Source organism: Microtus oregoni, unplaced genomic scaffold (assembly GCF_018167655.1).
Source record: "Microtus oregoni isolate MIOR12 unplaced genomic scaffold, Mior012 000001F_ref0000356, whole genome shotgun sequence".
Lineage (NCBI taxonomy): Eukaryota > Metazoa > Chordata > Mammalia > Rodentia > Cricetidae > Microtus > Microtus oregoni.
This window is the reverse complement of record NW_024543060.1, coordinates 12,260,118-12,275,709: the sequence shown is the minus strand read 5'-3', so window position 1 is coordinate 12,275,709 and position 15,592 is coordinate 12,260,118. Positions and strand designations below refer to the sequence as shown.

The 15,592-nt window shown below is 44.5% G+C and overlaps 1 protein-coding gene across 7 annotated transcripts in view; it reads right to left on the bottom strand.

Moving 5' to 3' along the window:
• Rcbtb2 (RCC1 and BTB domain containing protein 2) overlaps window positions 1–10,521 on the bottom strand; it is a 40,170-nt gene extending 29,649 nt beyond the window's left edge. For 3 of the 7 annotated variants that reach the window (XM_041673994.1, XM_041674027.1, XM_041674036.1), the window contains exons 1-2: window positions 10,141–10,273; window positions 1,178–1,259 (exon numbers count right to left, since the gene is read on the bottom strand). The gene's annotated coding sequence lies outside the window, so the exon portion shown is untranslated. Of the gene's footprint in view, window positions 1–1,177; window positions 1,260–9,485; window positions 9,774–10,140; window positions 10,274–10,502 lie in introns of those variants that run through there. The other 4 variants (XM_041674002.1, XM_041674019.1, XM_041674010.1 and 1 more) reach the window with 3 other exon arrangements.
• Between the last annotated feature and the right edge of the window lie 5,071 nt (window positions 10,522–15,592).

Below are 15,592 nucleotides of genomic sequence, written 5' to 3'. Positions count from 1 at the left end.
AGAGAAAGAAGAAAGAAGAGACAAGCAAGAGAATGGTGAGGAAGAGATGAAAAGAGGAAAAGAATTCAAAGGTGGGGAGGAGGGTGATGGAGAGAAGAAAGAGGAACAAACACAGAGACAACTGCCTTCCCCACCCCTTAGGTCTCCTCTCACTAGCAGGAAGGGGATGTTCATATATGCTAAGATCGGTGATTAGGAATCCTGAGCTCCTGAAAGTAGAAAAAAATGGCTCCTTTCAGTATCTTTCTTTGATCATTTTGATCACAGTATAATCAACTCTTTAAAAATGTTGGTAAAAATAGTCCATTCTGTTTATTGACCTGGTCAGGTTAAAATGTAACTGTATGCAAGGCATATGAAAATTACACATTCAGAGGAAGTATTCATAAGAATCAATTAGGATTAACTCTAATATTAATATAATTTTATGACTAATTACTAACACGAAATAATGCAAACATATGCCCTAGTTTTGTTTTTCAAAAGTGGTAAACTTGTTTCCACCACATCAAAGTGACACATACAACAGAGAAAACCAATTTTTGCCACTTGGGGTACGGTGTGTGAAGGTTATAACTGCCTCATCCTGTTACCTGCAGGACTCTTATGCTATTAGTAACAGCACTGTAAACCACATCCTGTTACCTGCAGGACTCTTATGCTATTAGTAACAGCACTGTAAACCTCATCCATGGCGTGAAAAACACTGGCATTTAGCGTGCAGGTCGGTACCTCATTGAATCTTTGCAATATCCAGACGAGTAATCGCAGAAATAAGGCACAGTCACTGTCTCCATTTCAAGGTAACCCGACCCACAGTAACCATCAGTAAGATCAGAGCTTAGAATGAAACCCGGGAGTGCTTCCAAAGCTGCTGCTCTTGGGCCCTCTCAGCAGGCATGTCCAAATGTCACCTGTCAGCCGCAAGCATAACGCACAAACAGCCGTAACTGTGGCCTAACCCAAATTCAAAATTACAAAATAATCATGAGATTTGTAATTTCTTTGTAATTTGAGTGGTTCTTGAGGATGAACCTTGTAAATGATGACATCATTTCTCAAGCCCACAGCTGATTTGCCTGTCGTGTTGAGGGATCATAAAGTTTTCCTATGTTCATCTCAAGTGCTTTTACTCCATACACAATGGCTAGGAACACTCCCTCCCAAACATCTGTACCTGGTTGCTGCAGAGTTCCGGAGCCCAAATTTGGTCCTTCTAGATCCTTGTAAAGCTGTCTTCTAGAAGAGAGTTAATGTGGCTGAAAATATAAACACATGAATAAATTCTATTAAAGAGACTGAAAAAGGAGAGTATGCTATTTTTTTCAAAGTTAACAATTTATTAAAGGAAGCTGTTTCTTAAATTACATCAGCTCTCTTATTTAAAAAATCAGCAGAGAGTCGGGTGGTGGTGGCGCACGCCTTTACTCCCAGCACTCAGGAGGCAGAGCAGGAGGATCTCTGTGAGTTCGAGGCCAGCTCGGTCTACAAGAAAAAAAAAAAAAGATCAGCAGAGGTACTCAAATATAAAATATCAAAAACTTAAAATGTAACTTTTGAATATTTTTTTAAGTTCCAAGACAGGATTTTAACAGTATGAACAATGAAACATAGCAAAAATATTTTTATTAGAGAAAACTGGTTTTTGGTTTTGGAGACAGGGCCTCACTTTGTAGCCCTGACTGACTGGAATTCACTATGTAGATGGTACTCTAGATCCGCCTGTCCCCTGCATACATATGCGATCAGGTCCAGGCACTAAGTAAAGTCTAACTGTGCTCTTCAACAAAAGAGAAGCCCATGGACTATAGAAAAGGGCAAACTTCACACTTCTATAGGCAAAGGAGACTTCTGTTTGTTTCTTCGTTGGTTACTGAGACAGGGTCCTTCAGTAGAGCTCAGGCTGGCTGCAAATTAGGAATTCTTCTAAATCAACCTCCCCAAAGCTATGTTGATAGGCACAGGCCTCTCAGCAAGAGCTTTCTTAGCTAAGACATGAAGGCGTGCATTATCTGTGAGAAAGTGTAAGGTACTGCACAGTTTGGGAGATGGCTGCAGCACATGGAACTGACTGCGGCCAAGGGGCTAAACGGACAAGGGTACAGGCTACTCACAGAAGTCAACAGTCACACTAAAAGCTACACGTTCATCACAGAAGTCATCGTGGGAGCACAGACGCAGTGAGTTCAGCCTTACCCACTAGGCCCACAGAAGTAACCCAGGAACAGTGCCCAGTGATAGTGGAGTCAAAAGCACGCTTGTGGAAGGCTAGAGGAGCACAGATTACTTCAGTCTCAAGAACGACGCCAGGGTCTGGATCACCATGACATCTTTTGCGTATTTTGGGTTTTGGTGTTTTTTTTTTTATACATATATGAAGTCTGTTATGATATGGATTACAACATTTCCCCCAAACTCATGTGTTCAAAGTTTGGTTCCTAGTTTAGCAGTTTTTGAAGGTGGACTTTGGGAGGTGACTGGATTGAGAAGATTCTAACCTTACCAAGAGATTAATTGCTGAACTCTTCGCTTCAGGAACTAGAGGAAGATGATGGAAATCTTTAAGAGGTAGAACCTAGCAGGGGTGGTGCACATCTTTAATCCCAGCACTCTGGAGGCAGAGGCAGGCATATTTCCGTGAGTTCGAGGCTAGCCTTGTCTACAAAGCAAGTTCTAGGACAGCCAAGGCTACACAAAGATACACTGTCTTGAAAAACTAGAAGAAAAAAAAAGTAGGGCCTATTTGGAGGCTCTGAGGGCATGTCCTGGAAGGATGTGTATCATGTATGCATATTTAATTTTTTGTGTATGGGTTTTTATATGCATGTTTGTCTGGAAACCACATATTTGCCTGGTATCTACAAAGGCCAGGAGAGGTACTGGATCCTTGAGACTGGAGTGAAGAGGTGGTTATGAGCAGTCATGTGGGTGCTGGGAATTGAACCCAGGTCCTTGGAAGAGTGCTCTTAACCACTGAACACCTCTCCAGCCCTAAGGGTAAACCTTATCCTTGGCCCTTTGCTCTCTCTATATCCAGGCTGCCAGGAAGTAAGCAGTTCAGCTCCACCATGTGCTCCTAGTGAAATGTGGTTCCTGACCATGGACCAAAAGCACAGGCCTAAACCATGAGCTGAAGTAAGTCTTCCTCTGCTTAAACCATGAGCTGAAGAAAGTCTTCCTCTGCTTAAAGGTTTTACTCGGGCATTTCGTCACAGCAACACAAAGCTGACTAACAGATCACTGATATAAAATTTCATAAAATAATTATCCTCCTACATGAAATAGGGAGTCTTTTTCTTGTTGTCTATACAGCTCTGCTATTCTGCCCTTCGCCATCCTATGCCATTCCATATTTCAATGTTAAAAAAAATGTTAAAATGACTTCACCCGGTTTTGAAAAGAGCTGACCTAGATGAACCCTGTAGTAGCAGAACTAGAGAAAAACTCCTAAGGAAGAGTAAAGAGGTAAGCAGGATCTGCCAACAGGACTGACAACCTGAGGACAGACATACCATGTATCAACTAACAGGAATTCTCTAGGGGCTGAGGAGATGACTCAGTAGTTAAGAGTGCTTCCTGTTCTCCCAGAGATCACTGAAGCTCACAGCTGCTTGCACTCCAGGTGCAAGGGATCCAACGCCTTCTTCCAGTTCTTCCAGTCTCTTTGTGCACCCCCCACCACACACACACTCACATTTAATTTCCTAGATTTAGCAACGTTGGACAAATCACTACGTCACATAATAATACAGATGGTGAAACAGACCATTTGGTAAAGCTCGGAGCACAGAGAAACAGCCCTCGTTACTACAGTGCAGATGACATGATACAGGCTGGGCTTTGCTGGGAATTCTCATAGAAGTTTTGATGAAGGTAATGCCAACGATAAAAGACTCCACGTAATTATATAACAATGAATTTGTATATTAGCACTTTTCCAATCACAACATAATGCATTGAGAGTCACTGTGCTAGTATGCACATATAATACATATAATCCCTGCCTGCCCTTAGGAAGATCAGGAGTTCAAGGCCATCCTCAGCTGCATGGCCAGTTCAAGGCCAGCCTGTAAGGGGGATAAAGTTAACCAATATTAAAATTGGAGTACCACCATTCTGACTTTGCTTTTACTGGAGACATGAGAATTTCATAAAACATTGATAATGATGATTCATAAGCAAAGATTTCTTCTGCCATTTTAAAAATAAACTAATACTATAGAATGATGCATGCCTGGCAAGGAGAATCTGAACTAGGGGAAAAAAAGTGTTTAATATCAGTTATGCTCTAAATTGGCTTCCAGACATCCCTGTTTTCTGCACAGGAAGGCGGTGTTTCTGGAGGGCGTGGGGGAGGCTGATATCCATATTGGGACAAGTCTTCAGAGTGACAGTGTCATAGCATAAGTAGGCCCGTGTTAGGAGATGACAGTGGGATGTCCTAACTGTCACGTCACTGGTTCTGCATCCCCCATCCGCTGTAGGGCTATGACTTGGCTCACGTATATATTCCATAGTAAGCTCTGCAATCTGCATCCCCCATCCGCTGTAGGGCTATGACTTGGCTCACGTATATATTCCATAGTAAGCTCTGCAATCTGCATCCCCCATCCGCTGTAGGGCTATGACTTGGCTCACATACACATTCCACAGTAAGCTCTGCAGAATAGTTTCCGCTGCGTTTCCTCATTCAGTTTAAAGTAACAAAAATAACATTAAGGGATCTCAGGATTTGATCTACAGGCCAAAATGAGAAAGGAAGACATCTCATTTCTCTCAGTGGAAGCTCCGTCCCTCTCTCTGCCTTCCAAGCTCACAGCTGGACACTCAGGAGCCAACAGCTGGACACTCAAGAGCCAGCGGCTAAACACTCAGGGGCTAGCATTCCAGTGTTTGACTAGTAAGTCTTCAAAGTCAAATAAATATCAAGTAGGATCATCTGTTGTATGGTATTTTTTATTCCAGCTGTTTTCTTAAACATGCATCACTTAATAATCTGTTTCTAAGTTACCCTTGTTTGAGACAGACAATTGATTTTGTATTTTGCCAGTTTTCTCTTATACTGTTAGTAACAATGTAGTCAAAGACTAGCAGACAAAAGATAGTCTTTCTAACATGACAAATCCTCACAGAGAACAGGATCATTCATGTCCCTGTACAAAGAATAAACTGTACATAGACTGTTGGTGAGATAATCAGTGTACTAAGTGTGTCCGCAACTCAGTGTGGCATACATTACCTGGGAAGAAGTGACGGGAAGGGAGCTAAACTGATTAGAGAACACATGTTCATTGGCCAAGTTACTGCCTGTATTCCCAGTGAGTGGAAAACAAGTATATAAAAGAACAAAACAGAAAACAGTACTGTGAAGACAGGAAGATCAAGCTCTCAGGTGATGTGGAGAGCCATAAGAGCTAATAGGCTAGTTAACCAGAGGCTTCTCCATACTGAGAATTATCTATCAGAAGTGGTGCCAGCCCTCGGGAGGCAGAGGCAGGAGGATCTCTGTGAGTTTGAGGCCGGCCTGCTCTACAAGAGATAGTTCTGGGACAGGCTTCAAAGCTACAGAGAAACCCTGTCTCATAAAATCAAAAAGAAAAAAAAAAAAAAGTGGTCCCAGTAAAAAATAAATGGGGGAAGGTTCTTCAGAGAAGTCTGAGAGCTGTTTTTAAATTCAATTCCATGAGATCAGCTCTAAGCCATGCTTGAGGAACATAATGTGTAAGAAGTTTCCTTGTGATACATAAAGTGATGCTACTGACAAGTTCTCCCACCTGAGACACTCTCCTCAAGGAGGCAAAGAAAGGGTTAAGCAAAGTGGTAGGAGGGGCACACTTTATGGTAGCAGTGTGTGAGGAAGCTGCTGACAAAGTAAATGCCTGTTTGCTGAGTAATTTCAAAGTGTCATTCTCTTTGGGGGGTGGTGGCACTGCCTTTAATCCCAGCATTCAGGAGGCAGAGGCAGGAGGCTCTCTGTGAGTTCGAGGCCAGCATGGTCTACAAAAACTAGTTCCAGGACAGGCTCTGTAGAAACCTGCAGAGAAACCCTATCTCAAAAAATTAAAAAAAAAAGTATCATTATCAATCTTTTATTAGTGCTAACCTTGAGTTACAGATAATATAAGTATATAAAATAATAAAACACAGCCTCAATTGTCACGTGCATTGGTTGTAATTCAGCTCCTCTTGAATGAGATGCTGGCAGTCCCAAATGGGAACAGTAGAACAAGAACACCTAACCAGCTGGTGGTTGCACTGGGTGCTTATAAACAGGCTGACAGAACTACACAGAAGCCGCAGCCAGCACACCCCCCAAGGAAGCAGTGCTGCCTGATGCGTAGGAAAAGCAGTGCACCGACTTGTGGGGCACAAGTGGTTTCCAATTTCACGGTGAGGTTTGGGGTGAATCAGCCCACAGCAGTGCTTTAGCAACCATCTTCAGATTACTGATAATACCGATAATAAAATGTTGTCTCCAAGTGGGAAAACAGTCAACATAAACTATAAATGTTACGTTGCTACATGAATGGCATGAACTGACACAAAAAGCCATTTAAGATTTAATTTCTTATACATCCGATGTTTAAATAGATATTAACAGATGTGGTAACTATTAACCTATTAAAGACTCTACAACATTAATTCATGAACACAGTAGACCCACTTGACCTCCATCTGTTTCCTCTTGGGAATCCTTCCATATACATTTGCTGTAATATAGACAACATTGCAGTTTGGCCACCATTCACTAGCACCTGTTAGCTCAAAAATGTATGGGGGGACACCCAATACATATTAACTCAGGTTAGGTTAGCAAAGCTGATGTTAAAAGCACACACTTCGGTGTCAGACTGATATTTAATAGTCTATTATGATTTCAATTTCCTGGAGATCATCATATTGTTAGGAGGAGGTCACCACGTGGAGACACGTGTTCCTTCCAGATAAGGAACGCTAGAAGGATCAAGAGGGGCAACTGATCTGCATTCCCACATGGACCGCCTTGTTTTCAGCCTTGAACAGAAGGACCTCAACTCCTCTCTGCCACCCTGATACTCGTATTCCCCATCTCCCGTTCCTGGACAATTCTGGTTTGTAATAATGCCAAGTAAACTTTGAAAACAGCAGTATCTAGTAACCATTCTAGTCTCAGAACTGTTAAAACTGAAATTAAATATGACAACCTCCTATGGACAAAAGCTAATTAATAGAGTTCCCTCCATCTATACCTCTAGAGTAATAGCCTCTTAATGCTTGAACATGAAGTGTCTGTGACCTACTTTGCTTAAGTAAAAGACCTCCGAGGAGACACCTTTCCTAAAACAGGTTCTTCTCCATCAGTGTCTTTCTCCAAGTCCTCTACAGTCAAGGGCTGATGGCTGCTTAGATTTGTCTGGCTCATACAGAACCTCTAATAGAGATCGCTGAGTATCATAATATAACATCACACTTGTCATCCCTATGACTCAATGTCAGAGGAAATTAAGAAGCTATTGCAAGGTACAGTAAGCCAGGGTCAGTGGGACTGCTGCAGGATCCAAATCCATCAGTACCACACGCTGTGAAAGCTCAAGTCACTTGTAGAAACTGCCACATACATACGGGCAAGGCACATTCTCTTTTTCCTTTCAATCAGACACAGAAGAAACACCCGATGTAAATGCTGTGTGGATGGCTGCTATCCCTCCGGGCTTGGCACCTGGAACCTCAGTACTAGAGAGGCTGAAGCAGGAGAATCCTATTAAGTTGTTTCAGGACAGTCTGGTCTAGTGAAAAAGAGTGAAATCATGTCTTAAAAGAAAAAAATTTTAAAAAGTTGCTATTCTTTCTTGTTTAGTTAATATTGATCACCCCACCCCCAAATTCTGTATGTTCAGTAAAGGTGTTTTCTTAATATTTCCAATTCAAGGTTTGTTAAATCTGTGGTTGCAGAATATAAGGCTATGGTAAGTTGGTGCTATAGTTTTCTGAGTGTATTCATAGCGGTTATCTATGAGAAAGATTCTGGTCTCTTCATTAGCTGTGGTGAATTAAACCGAGAAATCCTGATAGGTTCATCTCTTACCTATAGAGGACGGTGACATCTGCCATAGTGGCAGAGCTGCAGGCCTCAGAGAGCATACAAGTATTTCCTCCCTAATAGGACTTTTTCATTCCACCACAAACATCACCTTCCACAGTCACCGGGTTGTTAAAAACACAACTCACCTCTGCACTCTCAATTCATATTCCATTTTCAGAGCATTTGCCACTTCCTCCCTGGCAAAATTATCAAATGTCGGTTGCTCATCATCTCTGACAAGAACGTAGGCACCAGAGAAAAGTGATCTTTTTTATTCATTGCTAAACCCTGAACACCTAGGATAGCATCTGCTATGAAAGAAAAATGCCACACGAGTCCAAGTTCTGCACAAAGTCCCTCTAAAGGAAATTAGGTTTCGGTCTAACGTTCACTCAGTTAACAAATACCTTGTAGGTAATGAGAGGGGCAGACACAAGAGAACCACAGACCATAGGCGTGGGTAACATCAGATAGCCATCGGGGCTACAAAGCCAAGAAGAGGCTAAGGGGTTGGAGAACCAGAGCAGGGGCTATTTTAGATGGGAAAGTTCTCTCTGAAGTGACGCAGTTGTTTCAAGACGTAAAGTCCCCCGCCATGTGACCGTGGAACAAATGCGCGGGCTCTGGAAAGGTGGTCCACTCAGGAAGCCCCCGAACAGCAACAGGGCCTGCATGGTGGGGGTGTTGTGTTTAAGGCGTCATTTTAGTGGCTCTGGTAACATGCATGGGGCAGCTATTAATGAGAAACAAAGACGTTGTGTGTCATTTCCTCCAATGCATTCGGATTCTCCAAGCCGTTATTCTAGTCCAGACACCGAATGTCTGTGCCAGCACATCGCACCAGACTACAAGCACAGAAGTAACGGCATCCTTAGGCACTCTCCACAGCAGCCCCTGGCCTTGGAGTGAAACTGGCTTAACTACACACTGTGCCCAGTAAGGTGACAGACTTTACTGGGAGGATGCAAACACAGAGGAACCCAACGACCGGTAAACAGCTAACACAGAACATAGGCGATCTTGCAAAGTTCCACGGGGCTGTTTGTGAACTCGATCACTTTTATTCGGCTCTGACAGGGATTAAGTCACTAAGCAACGGTTCTGGCAGGAGGGAAGGTATTCTAAAGAGAGACACTTGTGCGTCTCCCTTTCAGCTTAGCAGGCTTTGGATGCCAAGGAATTGTGAGTGGAGCTGAGACAGGATGGGTCGACACCTGGACCGGGCCCACTCAGGCACATCTCCTGTCCGCTATTTCCACCTCACCTTCAAGCTAGGACCTCCCAACGTGGCCACATTGACTGGTTTTCACTACCGTCTCAAGTGGCCCTAATGTAACCGAGCACCAGTTCAGGGCAACCGCCGGGTGTGCTAGAAAGCATCTTTCTTTTGTGTCCTTCCTAACAGTCTGGGTTAAATCTTTACCTTGTAAAGAACAACGGCAAAAAGTCGGCTCTAAATCTGTCTTCAACTCAGGCGGAAGTTCCATCTCCGCCAAGGAGGGGCCCGGGGAAAGTTTGCAGCCTCTAAACCCCTCCACTTCCGGCCCAACAGGCAGCCGGCTGCGAAATCTCAGGGCAGCTCCAGGCCTTGCCCGCCATCCCTCCACCTCGCGACCTACGGCCTGAAGCCTGAGGCGCCACTGAGTCAGCGAGGAGGTTCCGGGCGGAAAGATCGGGAAACGGGACTACTAGCTCCCCTCGTGCTGGGAAGGGATGGAGACCCGAGGGTGGGGGTGGGGGTGGGGGCAGCGTCCACCTTCCCCCACCCCTCCCAGCTGGAACCGGGAATCCCAGAGTCGCTCCCTGGCTTGGGGCGACGCCAAAAATGGACCCTCGGCCAGGCCTGCACGCATGCGCAGTGCTACGTGGTCCCAGGGCCCCCGGGAAGGGACGTGAACCCAGAACCGCGCCACCGACCTCGCCCACGGGGCTCGCGCGTGCGCGCCGCGGCCCCGGCCTGCGGCCTAGGTGGGATGGAGGCTCGCCCAGCCCCCGCAGCGGCTGCGCACGGGGCCGGCGCTGGGTGAGGCCTCCGCCCGGCCTTCGCCCCCGGGCCCGCCGCCCACACGCACGCTTACCTCCACGCCGCGCCGCTCCCGGCAGCGGGGACTGCGCGGCCGGGGCCGGGAACATTCGAGACTTGGCGCCTCCCCCTGAAGCGGCCCGGCTCGGCGGGTAGCGCGCGAGTTCAGCCCTGAGTGCGGGGAGGAGGGGGCCGCGGGGTGGGAGGGAGGAGAGTGCAGGGGATCGAGGGGAGGGGGGTACCAGGAGGAGGGAGGGGGGGGGCTGAGCGCGGCACCCCTCCTCCCTATGCAGCCTGGCCTCGGTGGGGACCCTGTGCCCAGGGAACCTGTGCCTCTCCAGTTTTAGGTGTTACAGGCGTTCATTTTCTGCTTTCTGAGAAACAAGAGCTTGCGTGCTTGCGCTAGTCCGGTCTTACCAGATCCATCCTGGAGGCCGACCTCATTGTGTGATAGTCGAGGACTCAAATCGGTCCGATTTTAAAATGAAGGAAATTCTGTCACTTGGGACGATGTGGAATGAACTTGAAGGATGTTAAGCAGAGTAGGCCCCGGAAGAATACTTACGGATCTCATAGAAGGACCGTTTAAAAAGTCTCACCAACAGAGTAGGGTGGTGGTTCCTGGGACTAGGGAAAAAGGGACACTGATCAAATTTCAGTTAGGAGGCGCAAGCTCAAGAAAGCTACTGTACTACATAGTGGCTACTGTTACCAACTGTGTGCACCAAAAATTGCTGAGATAATACATAATTTTGGAACAGAGTCTCCCTAATAGCCCTTTAGGCTCACACTCCATAACTTCTCTCCCCTCCTCTCCCTGCTTGATTTTGCCATCAATGCAGTGTATACATATATCAAAAAATTGTGCACTATAAATATATATTTGATTTTCAGTTGAAAATTTAAAAGAATATCTTATTTTCTTGACTTCAGTTTTTCATGGTACATGATCTCTACCCATTTAGAGGGGAGATAGTGGCGATCAGGCCCATTAGAGGTGAGGCTGGGGCTCGTCATCCCAACCCTCCTCTTTCACCCGTTGATCATGTGGTTTCTTTCCAGATGAGTTAGAAAAGTAGGTCAAATGATAAGGGCCTTAGCAGTGTAACTGCTGCCTGGGCCACAGAATCCGCAAAGGGCTTTTTGGAAGAGGCCGCATGATTCTGTCTTGAGTAAGTTTACTGACTGGAGGCCAAAAGCTCAGTGTAAGTAGAATACCAACAGTCCTTGAATTTAGTACAAAAGCGAACTGGGCTTACAGAGAGGAAAAAATGGATTCCGGATAATTTTAGAAAATGAAATCAAGACTAGATGTGGAAGGTCAGAAAAATATTTGAACCCCGTGTCATATGTTTCTATGGACTCCAGATTTTCACCTTTAAAACGGAGCAGGAGTCTGTTTAATATTTCACATAATATGCTGATAGCAAGCCCAACAAAGATTACATATATTTTTAAAAATCGTTAGTAGAATATCAACAAATAAGATCCAACAATAAATAGCATGATGAATATAGGGATTATTTCAGTGGTATAAAAATGACACAATGGTAGCTGGGCGGTGGTGGCGCACGCCTTTAATCCCAGCACTCAGGAGGCAGAGGCAGGTGGATCTCTGTGAGTTCGAGGCCAGCCTGGTCTACAAGAGCTAGTTCCAGGACAGGAACCAAAAGCTACAGAGAAACCCTGTCTCGAAAATAAAAAAAAAAAAAAAAAAAAAAAAAACCCACAATGGTAAGAGTTGTTTTTTGTTTGTGTGTTTGTTTGTATTTTTTAACGTGGTCCTGTTGTCCTGGAACTCACTCTGTACACCAAGCTGGCCTCAAACTCAGATATCAACCTGTCTCTGCCTCCTAAGTGCTGGGATTAAAGTTATGTGTCACCACTGGCTGTTTTGTGTAAGGCTTGAGTGCTGTGGAATAATCCTTCTGTACACTGTGAAGATGTGTCGCTCTCATTGTTAATTAGCTGATTGATTGGCTAGGCAGGATTTTCAGGGCAGAGAGGGCATTGGGAGAAAGGAGGGCAGAGTCACAGAGAGGCAGAGAGAAGCAAGATGAATGTGCTATGTTGAAGAAGGCGTTGTTATTGGGAAAAGGGTAGATAAGAAATATGAGTTAATCTAAAATGTAAGGGTTAGTTAGTAACAAGCCTGAGCTATGGGCCAAAGGTTTATAATTAATAATAAGTCTTTGTCTGGTTATTTGGGAGCTACTGCTGGGACACAGAAACTCTGCCTACACTTGAGGAAGAAGAAAATATCCAGACCCCTCCCAGAAAGTGACATTTTCATTTCTTCTTCTGGTCTACTTCATTGTGTGTGTCTGAAACAACAAGATGTCCAGAAAACAGTCAAGTAGCCTCGGTCACTGGAGCAAATGTTCTTTAAATTTTGCATAAACTTGTGGTCAGTGGTGTGCTCTAAAGTGGCCTTTCCCAGGATTGTCAGAGCAGGGACGAAGATGGAGGGTTGGGTGCTAGCATAGGCATGAGCAGAGCAGGTTCCCAGGCAGTCGGGTCTTGGTTCTGAGTATTATAGGATGTTTACTGTACCATGTTGTAGCCTGATTTACACCAACTTAACATCACAGCCAGGTTCATGTCCTCCACTGAAACAATGGTCCTGTGCAGGCTTTGTTGCTTCTGTGCTTCTAGAGACTTCGGACAAGAGTGGACCAGTATGGGGGAGGGAGGGGGAGGGAGAAAAATATAGCTCGATTAAAAAAACAAAAAGAGAGGACCAGCAAGGCTGGGCTTCCCTAGATCCTCTGGGCAAACATCACCCAAACTGTTCCCACTTTGGGCCTGGCCTAACTGTACTTTGAAACCTTCAGGAAATGAACTGAAAAGGTATCAGAAATATTGGTAGAGTTTAGTGATGTCCAGTTATGAAGGCAGCTTATAATCAGTGAGGACAGCTTAAACTACCAAGGGACAAGGCAAAGCAAGAGGCAAGGAGTCTATTCTAAGATTAATCCACAACTCTAATGGAATGCTAGCAAAAAGTCGAGGATTACTTAAATATTTAAAAAAATGTAACTGAAAGCGCAGCGTGTTAGAAGAAGACCTTTTCTGGAAGACAGTCTGCTCTCCAACTTAACCTTCTCACCGTAGGAATTTAGTATCCAGACATGAAGAAAGCCGGTCACAGCAGCATTGTAAGTAGAGAACATGGCGTCTGCACATTCAGGCTGCCATCACCCAATGCCTCAGTGTGGATAATTTATAAACAGACACATATCGCTTACATTTCTGGGAGACGAGAAGCCCAAGGTAAAGGCATGGGAAGACCTGGTGTCTGCTAAAGGCTTGCCTTCTGCTTGATAGACAGCACCTTGTTTGTCTCCATGTTGTGGAGAGGCTAACACTGTCCTGAAGTAGCTCAATGGGTGAGGGAGGTCCCTGGAGTCTAACCCCTTTCCCTAGGACTTCAGCACTTCTGAAAGGCCCACTCTGTAATTTTGCCACATTGGGTATCAGGTTCTAACATACGAACAGAAAAGAACACAGCCATTCACTTAATAGCACTCGGGAAATAAGCTCTATATTCTATAGCCCACTGTTTGGGTAAGTTAAAGCATGGCAGGTTAAAAGCTGCACTTTTTAAAATTAGGAAAAAGTAAAAATATGTTAACATAGAATAATTGAAAGGAAAATAAAATTGGGACCCATTCAGCAGTCAGTACTTTGTGACCCACCTTGTTTTATTAGTGCTTTTTTCTTTTAAAGGTTTATTTATTATGGACACAATGTTCCTCCTGCATGTACCTCCATGCCAGAAGAGGGCACCAGGTCTCATTACAGATGGTTGTGAGCCACCATGTGGTTGCTGGGAATTGAACTCAGGTCCTCTGAAAGAGCAATCAGTGTTCTTAACCTCTGAGCCATCTCTCCAGCCCCCTAATTAGTGCTTTGTTTTCACCATCACCATCCTCATATGAAGCATCTGATCTATCTACCAATATTTCAGAGAATGTCTCTAAAAGATAAAGAATCTTAAAAATTCTTATCAAATACATCACTCCCACAAAACCACCACGAGTTCCATGGCCATGCAACACTCTTTCAGAGTCTAAGTCCTCCAGTCCTTAGTACCACACTCTCTCAGCAGTTTGACTTGGGATGGAAATGAAGTTAGGCACAGATATTGGGTTATAATCCTTACATCTTCCTTTTAATTCATAATTTCCCTTTCCTACCTCTTCTGTTTCATGCAGTTTATTAACTGAAAAACTTAAGTTACTTGCCCCGAGTACACGCCCTCCTTACTCACCATAAATAAGTAGATTTAGAGTCTTGATAGGATTTATTTTTGCTTAGTGTTCATTCGTTTTTCCCTCCCTCCCTCCCTCCCTCCCTCCCTCCCTCCCTCCCTTCTTTCCTCCTTTTCTTTATCTCCCTTCCTCTCCCTTTCTTTTTTTTATATCTCTCTTCTTTATTGATTTTTATTGAGCTCTACATTTTTCTCTGCTCCCCTCCATACCTCTTTCCTCCCCCCTTCAACCTTCCCCCAAGGTCCCCATGATCTTTCTGGCAAGCTAACTTCTTAGGCAGTAGTGACCCCTTCCATCAGTGACATGTAAGTAGGGTTGTTTCTTTCTCTAACACTGGTAATTGTTTACGCTCAGTCTGTGAGGTCAGTAGATGCTGGGAATGGTAGTATTGAATTGTTTCTGATTGACTTATGATCTGGAATACTTTCACAAAAAGAGAGATGTCCTTCCTCAGTGATTCCCAGTCCACAGGAAAAGTAGAAGAAGCTTCTGGTTCTTTCTCCTAATTTTCAAGCTTTCAGAATAATGAGTCAATCCACAAACATTCTCCAAGCTTCATCAGCCAGGTTTGTAGGTGTTCAGTATTATTGCAAATTCCTAGACTTCACCCCCTCACCCCCATCTCCTTTGGAGATCCCTGGCTTTTGCTTAGAAGTCAGCTGGGCATAAAGAAGAGCCCATAACTTCTGAGTTGATTATGCCAGGACATTCTTACTTGACAATGTCTAAGGCAGACAGGTGACTGGTGCAGACCATAGACCTATAACAGCAGGAAGTCCATAGGAGGCTTCTGAAGAGACACCCACTACCCATTGTGAGGAGCTACCATGGAAGAATGGAATGGCCCAGTGACACGTGATGCCTATGTGTGGTGTGGGACAATTGTCTGTATTTTGTCAATTATATTTTAAATAATCACTGATTGGTCAGTAGCCAGACGGGAAGTATAGGCGGGACAACCAGACAGGAAGTAGAGGTGGGTCAATGAGAACAGGAGAATTCTGGGAAGAGAAAAGCTTGATACGCAGTCCTGACCCCTGCCACAGAAGAAGCAAGGATAAGAGTAAGGTATCGAGCCACATGGCTAACGTAGACAAGAATAATGGGTTAATATAAGTTATAAGAGTTAATAAGAAGCCTGAGCTAGTGGGCCAATCAGTTTATAATTAATATAGACTTCTGTATGATTTCATTGGGACTTAACGATTGTGGGAACTGGGCAGGACAGAAACC